The following is an 11,469-nucleotide window of genomic DNA, read 5'->3' on the forward strand; positions in this document are numbered from 1 at the left end:
TATGGAAAATAAAGAACATTATAACCTGATGAATAAAAAGATAGATACAGAGGCAGTAAAGCATCAAACAGACTGTCAAATTATAGCAGGAAGGCTAGAGAGAGGGGGAAAGAGATCAACCAAAGGACTTGTATGCATGCATATAAGTATAACCAATGGGCACAAGACACGGGGGGGGGGGGGAATGAGGGCATGTGACAGGGGGTAGGGGAGGCTGGGGGAAGGTCAATGGGAAAAAAAGGAGATATATGTACTACTATATGTAATACTTTAAACAATAAAATAAAATTTTTAAAAAAGAAAACAAAAATTCTAGAGATAAAGATGAACATCCTATATAATAAAGAGGTAATATGAAAATTAATCCTCATGCCCTCACAAGATGGCTTCCTACAACCAGGCTGGCAGGGGGGTTAGTGAGGGATAACCAAATGACTGAACAGCAGTCTGTGTGGGGCGACCAGGCCAGCGGGGGGAGGGCAATTGGGTGTGACCAGGCTGGCAGGAGTGGTCAGTTAGGGGCAATCAGGCCAGCATGCAGAGGCAGTGAGGGATGATCAGGCTGGTGGGGGGGGGCATGTTAGGGGCAACCAGGCAGGTGAGCAATTCAGAGCCAGCAGTCCAGTATTGTGAGAGGGATGTCCGACTGCCGGTTTAGGGCCGATCCTGGCCTAAACCAGCAGTTAGACATCCCCCAAGGGGTCCCAGATTGGAGATGGTGCAGGCTGGGCTGAGGGGACACCCCCCCACCATGCACGAATTTTATGCACTGGGTCTGTATTTTATAATAATAAAAAGAATATACCATGAACAAGAGATAACAATTATAAGCATACTAGAGGCCTGGTGCATGAAATTCATGCACTCAGGGAGGTCCCTCAGCCTAGCCTGCACCCTCTTGCAGTCCAGGAGCCCTCAGGGGATGTCCTACTGATGGCTTCATTCGGACATCCTTAGCACTGCCACAGAAGCAGGAGAGGCTCCCGCCACTGGCGCTGCACTTGCTAGCTGTGACCTCGGCTTCTTGCTGAGCAGCGCTCCTCCTGTGGGAGCACACTGACCACCAGGGTCAGCTCCTGCATTGAGCATCTTTCCCCTGGTGGTCAGTGCGTTCATAGCAACTGGTCATTCCGCTGTTTGGTAGATTTTCATATTAGCCTTTTATTATATAGGATATGTACCTAACAAAACACTCCAAAAGACATAAAACAAGAACTAAAAGCATTTAAAGAAATAGACATTTTAATAATAACAGTTAGAGATTTCAATAAATCACACTTAATAATGGATAGACAAACTAGACAAAAGATCAAAAGAAAAGTAGAACATATGAGAGGTCATAAAACGAGCCTCAATAAATTATAAAATGAAATATTGTATAGTATTGTTTTCAATCACAATGTTGTAAAATTTTAAATCAATAAGATAACACATTTGGGAAATGTTCAAAATGTATAGAAATTGAACACTAAGTATTCAATGCATAAAAAAAAAACAGAGGAAAATTATAAAACAAACTCTGAAATGAGTTAAAATTAAGACATACTATAGAGAAAAATGTAAAGGTTCTTTGAAAAGATGAACAAAATAAACAAACCTGCAGTTAGATTACTAAGTAAAGAAAAGTCTAAAATTACTTATATCAGAAATAAGAGAGGAATTATTAGTGGAAGTGCAGTTATTGGGGTACCTTGAGGAAAAGAATTTCCTGTGGCCCCCATAGGAGGATGGGGTTTAATGGAAAGCTTTATAGATTATGTAAAATTAAGGGGGTTCACCTCCAAGGTCCGTCTCACAAGGGAAGCAGTCCAAACTTGTCTTCAGCAGGGCCAGAATTAAGGCCACTGCCCATAGCTTTTGCTCCATATTAAAGTACAGTCCAGTCTAGTATCTGGAAAGCTTAGCTTGTGTTCCCAGATGCAAGTGTCCACATAGGTTATGGACTACATGAGTCTGGATAGAAAGCAGGTGAGAGCATGGTCAAGTGCTCCTCACAGAGCAAGCCAGAGAAAGAGGCAAGCAGGAGAGCAAGAGCAAGAGAACAAGCGCAAACAGGAGAACAGGAGCACCAGAGAGGGAAAGTTCCTTTGTCCGGGGATTTCAACTTTCCAAGATTTCACGCACTTCTGACAGGGACCACCCGCCAGCCAATCCATTGCTCGCCAGGCTAGAAAAACAGGCAAGCACCTTCCCTGTGTTGCCCCCATCTACATTGTGTGTGCTCCCACATCTCCCTTTGTTCCATCCCTATCCCCAGTCATCTGCATGGAGTGGACCAGTGGTTCTCTGGGGAGAGTCAATCTGTAGCTTCTTGGTGAAGCTGCCCAGATGACCATGCTTATAATGTTTAATTACAATGACAACAGAGGTATTATTATTACCAATCATGCAGAAAAAAAAAAAAAAAGACTAAAAGGAATTCTATGGACAACTCTATAACAATACATTAGACAATTTAAATAAAATGGAAAATTTCTAGAAAAACACAAACCATAAAACTTACTCAAGGAGAAACAGACAATGTGAATTACATATTTAAAAATATTTTTATTAGTAATAAATAAAATGATGAAAAAAACCTAGGAACAGCCTTCACCATTTAATTACACCAAACATTTAATTAAAACATAGTAAAAATTATTTATAAGCACTTAACAAAATAAAAGAGGAAATGCTTTGCAACTCATTTTATAAGGTTAATGTTACACTTATACCAAATCAAATAAAGCCATTACAAGTAGGAAAAAAATACCTAGTGAGTAATACATTTATAAATGTTGTCATAAAATTCCTAAGATGAATAATAGAAAACTTAAACCCCCAAATATAAAAATGACATCTACCAAATTGTGATCTAGCCCAATAATATAAAGTTGGTTTAACGTTTAAAAATAAATTAATACCAAATAAAAAAATCAATATCAATTGCAATCATATCAATAGAATATACATCACTGATAATCTCAATGAAAGAAGAAAAGGTAATTGCCAAAAATCAACACCCTTTTATTATAAAAACATTCAACAACTTGAAATAAAAAGTAAATTCTCCCAATAAAGTCCATCTACAAACACACATAAACAACCAAACAAGAAAGAAAAAAAGCATACACACATTATAAGCAACATCATTTTTAATTGTGAAAAAAGGAACAGGAACAAAGTAAGATATAACGTTTGACACTTCTATCTAACATTGTACCGGATGTTCTAGCAAAGAGCAATTAGACAATAAAGTGAAATAAAAGGCATCCAAATAGCAAAGAAAAATGTAAATCTACCTGCAAGGGCAAATGACCTATTCTTGCATATAGAAAATCATAAGACATTCAATTAAAAACTAATAAAAGAGTTCAGCAAGATTGCATCATAAAACATCAATACACAAAAAAGCAATTATATTTCTATAGCTGAAAATAAAATTTAAAAAATAACTATATTTAAAGTAACATAAAAAAACCCACATATGTATAAATATAACAAAAGAAGCTCTAAATTTGAACACTGAAATTTAAAACTATCATTCAAAATTTAAAGGCCTAAAGAGCTATAAAGAAATACTGTGTTCATTCACTGGAAGACTTAATATTGGCAACATAGAAGTACTAAGATTTATCTTCTCATTTACTGTAAGCCCCATAAAATCCCAGCTGTCTTTTTTTGTAGACATACAATGTGATTCCAAAATTGATAAAGAAAGCAAAAGACAAAGAATAGCCAAAAAAATCTTGATAAAGACTAATTTGGGGAACTCACATTCCCATATGTAAAAACAATAATCACAAAAATCAATAACCGGGAAATAATGGTACTGGAATAATAATGGAAATATAGATCAATGGAATCCTACCAATAGTTCAGAAAAAAAGCAATTCATCTTTCTATTCAATTGGCTTTTCACATGGGCAACAAGAAAGGTCAATAAGGAATGAGTAGCTTTTGTAACAAATGGTACAGGGGCAACTGAAGATCCACATGAAAAAGAATGATGTTGGACCCTTAATTAACATCATATAATTAACTCATTGTGGCTCAAAGACATAATTTTCAGAGCAAAACATATAAAATTCTTTGGAGAAAAAATATGCTTAAATTTTTGTGACTTTAAATTAAGCAAAGGTTTCTTATATTTGACAACAAAAAGAAAAATAGATAAATCAAATGTCATCAAAATTAAAAACATTTGTGATTCAAAAGACATCATAAGTTAACAGATAACGTATATAGTCGGAGAAAATATTTGCATATCATGTATATCTGATATCAAATTTGTATTTAGAATATATAAAGAGTTATTTATATAAATTATTTTTAAAAGTATTTGAAAAACAATTTTAAAAATAGGCAAAGGATTTGAATAGACATTTGTCACAGAAGATATACAAATAAACAATAAACATGAAAAATTTTAATATCATTAGTTATTAGGAAAATGCAAACCAAGACCATAAGGAAATACCATTTCATACCCACAATGATGGTTATGATTTTAAAAAATATGTAGAATAACAAATACTAGAAAGGATGTGTATAATTTGGAACTCTGATACAATGGTGGTAGAAATCTGAAATGATTCTGTTTTAACATATGGTTACCATGTGATCCAAAAATCATTCCACCTTATATACCAAAACTAAATAAAAACATGTGTCCACATATGGAACGTTGAACGTTTCCAACCAAGCAATTTAGAGTGTTTTCTTTTAAGCTACAGTCTAGGAGGACTCTTGTGCCAGTTTGCCCACTGCAGAGATGAGATCTAGAGATAAAAGTGTGAGACCATTAGTTTTCATTGATCTTTTTTCACTTATGGTAGCCATTTGCTTAAGATGGCCTTGTTTATAAACTAACTTCTCCCATTCAGCCCATTGAAAACGTTTTCAACAGAAAAGAATATATATTTTATACAACCAAGTATTTACATTATTGAAAAAATATATTTTGTGTACTTTAATGTCCTCTCATTCTTGAATGTGCTATTTTTAATCTTTATTGTTGAAAGTATTATATATGTTCCCTCCCCCCATCCCCACTGACATCTTATAGACTGCCCCCATCCCCGCCCCAGGCCTTCACTGCCCTATTGCCTGTGACTATGGGCTATACATATATGCACACAAGTACTTTGGATGATCTCTTTCCATCCACACACCCTTCCCCGCATTCCCTCTGAGATTCTGCAGTCTGTTCCATGCTTCTATGTCTCTGAATCTATTTTGTTCATCAGTTTATTTTGTTCATTAGATCCCACATATGTGTGAGATCATGTGACATTTGTCTTTCTCTGACTAGCTTATTACACTTAGCATAACACTCTCCAGGTCCCTCCATTCTGTCTCAAAGGATAAAAGATCCTTCTGTTTTACTGCTGCATGGTATTCCATGGTGTAAATGAACCACAGTTTTTTTATCCACTCATCTACTGATGGACACCTGGTCTGTTTCCAGATCTTAGCTATTGTCAGTCGTGCTGCTATGAACATAGGGATGCATACAATATTTCTAATTGGTGTTTCTGGTTTCTTAAGATATATTCCTAGAAGTGGGATCACTGGGTCAAATGGTAGTTCTATATTTATTTTTTTTTAGGAAACTCCATACTGTTTTCCATAATAGTTGCACCAGCCTGTATTCCCACCAGCAGGGTATTAGGGTTCCCTTTTCTCCACATCCTTGTCAGCACTTGTTATTTACTGATTTGTTAATGGAAGCCAAGCCGTTGTGAGAGGTGTGAGGTGATACCTCATTGTCATTTTAATTTGCATCTCTCTGATAATTAGTGACTTTGAGCATTTTTTCATATATCTCGGGGCCTTCTGTATGTCCACTTTGGAGAAGTGTCTATTTAAGTCCTTTGGCCATTTTTTAATTGGATTTTTTGTATTTCTTTTGTTAAGTTGTATGATGATAGGTTAAGTTTTACTTATTTATTGCCATTTTAATTTTATGCCTATGTTTACATAGGTATAACTGTCCAACCGTCCGACCAGCCAGGAAATATGACATGCACTGACCACCAGGGGGCAGACACGCAACACAGGAGCTACAGGGCTATGGTGACTTGGCAGCGGTGGTTCTCAGGTGACACACCTCTGAACCAGAGAAGAGGGAGCCCAATTCCTAGTGGGGCTATGGATTCCACCTTCAGCCTTGGGTTATGTTGTTGCTGGGACATTGTCAGCCCCGAATATGGTTTAGTGCTGAGCTGTGGTGACTTGGCAGCGGTGGTTCTCGGGTGATGCACCCCAGAACCAGTCAGGAGGGAGCCCAAATCCTCGCAGGGCTGTGCAATTCCAACTTTGGCCATGGGTTATATTGTTGCTGGGGCACTGTGGGCCCTGAATCTGGTTTACTGCACACTTGCTTTTGCGTTCCACATCCTGTACAACAGCAACTTTGCAGAGTGCCCTCTCACACTCCTGGACCCCTCAGGGAATATTGAAGAGCAGGTTTTGGCCCGATCCCCACAGGCCAGGCCAAGGGACCCTACCTGCTGGAGGGACCCCACTCACTCTGCAGACGCCCTTGAAACCCCAGGTGCGGCTGGCCAGGGAGGGACTGCGGAAGGTTGGCTCCAGGGTGTGTCTGGCCCGTCTTGCCCAGTCCCACCCCACTGGCCACCTTCTAATTAATTTTATTTCAATGTGCATGAATCCATGCACTGGGTCACTAGTGTGTGTGTGTGTGTAAATTTCTTCTTTTTTTTTTTTTTTGAGAGCTAGATTTTTATTATTTTTTGTTTGCACAGTATATGTTCCCTTCTTTCTTCTTTTGCTAAAACAACGCCACCGTTCTTTCTCATGGGGAAGCCATTCTATGATCACGATGATTAATTCAGGCATAGGTACTCGATTCAAGCCAAGTCTCAATTTTTGTACCTTCGGTGCCTCTTGAGGTTGCTCCCATGAGGAAGAGAAGCCCGGCCACATACTGTATAAGGCCCCAGTTCCAGCAGCAGCCCAGCACACTGATGATCCAGCAGAAGAGGATGATGGCCACCGCCATGCCCATGAAGCTGGCTGTCATCCTATGCAGATGCAGGGCGTGCCACTCATCCTGGCGGATGGTCTTTGTGATGTTGAAAGTGAGGTTCCTTGGGATGGTGGCTGAGGAACAGTGTCATTTGATGTATGTGTATCATTCAATTTCTCATTTATGAATGAGAGCAGCGATCTCGGGGTTGAAGCCCAGCCGGTGGCACTTTCTCCAGAGGCCCATGTTGGTGGAGTTGTACTGCCGGCTGCTTTCGTCAATGGGGCTCAAGGCGAAGAGCTGCCTGCAGTTCCGGGCCTGGAGGAGTTTGCCCTCTGAGCGGTCCAGATGTGAGTGGCTTGCCCAAAGCGGCAAGTTGGTATTGTTGTTATAAATGAAGCCAGGATAGATCCAGCGGGTGTTGAAGGCCTTGCACCTGTCCCTGTGCTTCCTGGCGTCCATCTCGTACCAGTGGTCCAAGCAGATGGCCACAGCCAGCATGTCAAGAGCTCAGAGCACTAGCGAGAGGCCCGTGTGAACAGTAACTTTCTGACAGCCAAGCCTCCGCTTCATGGCTACACCATGGGCATGATCTGCTGTGGCTTCACCTTCTCTCCATGCCCAGAACAAAGCAGCAGGTGGCTGAGCCAAAGGGGGGAGGGGAATAGAAGGAGACTCGCTGAGGCTACCCATTGCCCCGCACCCGCACCCCACCCCCACCCAGCCTGCCTGTGCACGGCTCCCGGAGTACTGGGGTGGGGGCGGGCAGCCTACAAAGTTCTGATCCGGAGTGGCTCTGGTGGGCTCCACACACAGCTCCGGGCGCCACAGCCCTCCCGCTGGAAACTAAACACCAAGTGCTCTCGACTGCAATGGGGTTGCTGGGCTTTCTCTATGAAGGCGACAATGGGGCCCACTCACCCAGCTTTCTTGGGGTGAGGGCGGGCTGTCAGGAGGCACTACTCAATGACAGGATGCACTGAACCCCCACGAAGGGGCTGGTCCACGAAGGAAACCTCTAGATGCCAGGCTGGCTGCCCCGAGTCTTGCCTATGTCTCCCTCTCAGCAACTCTTCCCCCTTCCGGTCTGCCAAGAAATGTTTTTTTCTGAGTCGGGTCTTTTAGAAATCTCCATCCTCTGGTCACCAGCAGGTCCCTTGCTCTGTCTGGCCAGCACGCTGCACTCAGAGGTGGACTCCCTGTGGGCACACGGTCTTGTGGTTCTGCCATTGGCCGAGACATTCAAGCCTCCCCTCAGCCAGACAGCGTTACCTGACAAACCATGGCCCGGGGTTTGCAGTGACTTGGTGGCAGCTGGCTGGTGCAAGGGGTAGGCTGAGTTGAAGATGGCTCACCTGGCAGGGTGCCTTCAACACCATGGACAAATTGCACAATCTCTGTGTGCAGCCTGCCAGGCAGCCAGTCCCCCGGGCATCATGCCTCCTGCCTCTGTGCCATCTTCTTCTTAGTGTGTCCAACTGGCCTCCTCCAGGCCCACCTCTCTCATGCTGCCACCTCATTTCATCTGGCTCCCATGGAGCCCAGGAACATGCCGCCCAGGTGCAAAGAAAATACTACAGGCACTGAACACAGAGGCCCAGCCCTTCAAAACAACCCGCCCCTTCCCTGCCACCTAAGCCCGGCGCTCTCGCACCTTGTCTGTTTTGCCCAATTATGATCAGCTGCTCTCAGATTGCATCATTTTCTGCACAGCCCACCCAGCGCCAAGACCCTGGCTCACTTGGCAGCTTGCAGAGAGTAGTGTCCTGGCCTCTGCATCCCACAATCAGGCGTCCTGTGCGAGGTGGCCGCCTAGGTGGATGGGGCCAGAGTGGGGGAGGGAGGCTGGGTCGCTCGCCTTCCCCTCCCTGCTGCCCTGGTTCTGGGGCCTCAGGGGCTATGCTAGTGCTGGGGAGCAGGAGCGAAAGCTGCGCCCTGAGGGCTGGAGAAACTGCCTGGCCTGGGTGCAGGCTCCAGAGGAAGTCACTGCTGTGCTCTCTCTCAGGCGCTGGGCGCTGCACAAATTTCTTCTTATTATTGTAGCCGTCCCTTTAGCATTTCTTGCAATACTAGTTTGGTGGTGATAAATTCCTTTAGCTTTTTTTTTTTTGTCTGAGAAGTTCTTTATTTCACCATCTATTTTGCATGATAGCCTTGCTGGGCATAGTAAGCTTGGTTTCAGATACTTGCTTTTCATTATCTTAAATCATTCATACCATTCCTTTTTGGTCTGTAGCATTTCTGATGGGAAACCAGCTGATAGCCTTATGGAAGCTCTTTTGTAGGTAACACATTGCTTTTCTCTTGCTGACTTTAAGATTCTCTTTTTGTCATTAATTTTTAGCATTTTAATTATGATGTTTCTGGGTGTTTGGGATTTTCTTGCTTGGGACTATCTGTGCCTCCTGATCTTGTGTGACTTTTCCTTTCACTGGGATAGGGAATTTTTCTGCCATTATTTCTTCAAACACATACTCTCGCCCTTGCTCACTTTCTTCCCCTTCTGGTACTCCTATGATGTGAATATTGTTACATTTCATATTGTCCCACAACTCCCTTAAGCTATCCTGCTCTTTAATTATTTTTCCTTTTTGGTTTTCTGAATAAGTGTATTGTTGTTGTTGTTTTTCTCTACCCAGTCTTCTAATTTATTAATCCCATCCCTGGCTTCCCCTAATCTGCTGTGTATATCTTCCACTGTGTTCTTTATTAGTGCTATGCTATTCTTAACAATTACTATCTTTTCTTATGCTGTTGAGTGTCTTTGCCATCATTACTCCAAACTCTGTCTGATAAATTTCTTATCTCCATTTCATTTTGCTTTTTTTATGAAGAATTATCTTGTTTTTGGGGCTTGTTTTTTTGTTCTCCCCATTTTGACTGCATATTTGGTTTTGTGTTTATGTATTAGTTAGGTCTGCTACACATCTCAATCTCCAGTGCAGGAGAGTGTCAGATACTGTTTCTGACTGGCCCTGAGTAACCTGTTTGAAGCTATGGGGAAACCACAGTTTGTCTCCTACTTCTGGGTTTGGGTGCCTTTGGAAAGAAAAAGATGTGCACCAAGGTCTGCTTCTACTAGCACTGGACCCCAATTTAGATAAGGCCAATGCTCAAAGCTTCCAGAGACCTACCTCTGCCTGCAGTCTAATTGTATTCAGTCTTGATTAGCCTCAGGCTATTGACCACAATGTGGGGGGAGAGGTCTTCCAATAGGGTGGGGCAAATGTTCTGCCTCCAGGTTGATAATTATTCTCAGTCTCTTAATTGGCTTCAGAAACTCCACAAGGTGGGGCAAAGGGTTTTCCAATAGAGTGGGGCAACTTCTTTCACCCCAGGCAAAAAACCCCTGGATAGTGAAAGTTGACTAGAGGAAGATATCCTCTGCAGCATGAGGGAATGACTCAGCACAGGAAACTGGCATGTCTGCCTTCTGAGGTCTAACCTCAAAGCCCCCAACTCTGGCTTCTGTTCATACAGCTCCAGTCCACTCTGCCCTCCCTTTGTCGGAGCCCAAGGTGAGTGGCTGCACATGAAATTTTGTGTGTTGGTCCTTTAAGGGGGTGCCTGTATTTTCAGCCGTCTCTCCCTGGCAAACTCAGTTCTAAAGCTCTGGACTGGAGAGCCCTGCTTGGGGATTAGACCCTAGAGTTCTTAGTGGGAGCCCCCCACAGCTGAGATATAGCTCTGGTAGTTCAGTTGCTGTCTGTGGGAGCCCAGTCAGGCCTTTTAATCTCTGCCCTTCCTACCAGTTTCTATGCAGTCTCCACTCTCCATCCTTGGTTATCAGGGTTCTCTCCAGCTAGTCTTCAGTTGATTATTCAGGATGTTTTTTCTGTATTTTATTTATAATTCCAGTTTGGTCCTGGGAACATGTCTGTGTAGCTTCCACTTAATCTGCTGCTATTTTGAAATCTCACCATTTGCTTTTAAACCAGAAAGCACTGGCTGCAATTTCTTTTTATGACCTCATAATAAATGTCAAGTGAAATAAAAATTTCATTTGTTCTACCTTACTGAGACATATGTACTAAAACAGATTAATTGCAAAATCAAGCAAATTTCTCTAATTTCACTTATTTACAAATGATGGAATATACCTTATAACTTGAATTAATATGAACATGGAATTATTTTTTAATAGATGAAGGAAGGTGGGCTATAGATAAAAATTAGATTTCAATATTTATAAATAACCTTAGTGAACTTTACAATAGCTGGTTTTATATATTTAACTCCCTCCTTTACATTCCTACACATTCTAAACAGTTTTGGTGGAGACATTTGTCAGGGAGAATTAACAAAGTAACAGGTTGTCATGATTACTCACTCCATAATTTTGATATTTAAGGTGTACCTTCAATTAGGTATTATTGACAACCTGGACCTTAGAGGCAAAATATATCCACACTCTCCCTTTTTAATGTCCTCACCAATCAAAGGCAATGCAATTATATGCCATGGTCAAGATGACATAAAAGCACATACTTAGTACA

At 41.8% G+C, this 11,469-nt stretch overlaps 1 pseudogene; it reads right to left on the reverse strand.

Annotated features, from left to right (window-relative positions):
- Window positions 1–6,835: 6,835 nt before the first annotated feature.
- On the reverse strand, window positions 6,836–7,666 carry LOC103302377 (transmembrane protein 178B-like; annotated as a pseudogene).
- Window positions 7,667–11,469: the final 3,803 nt, after the last annotated feature.

Source organism: Eptesicus fuscus, chromosome 11, assembly GCF_027574615.1.
Source record: "Eptesicus fuscus isolate TK198812 chromosome 11, DD_ASM_mEF_20220401, whole genome shotgun sequence".
In the NCBI taxonomy this organism is placed as follows: Eukaryota; Metazoa; Chordata; class Mammalia; order Chiroptera; family Vespertilionidae; genus Eptesicus; species Eptesicus fuscus.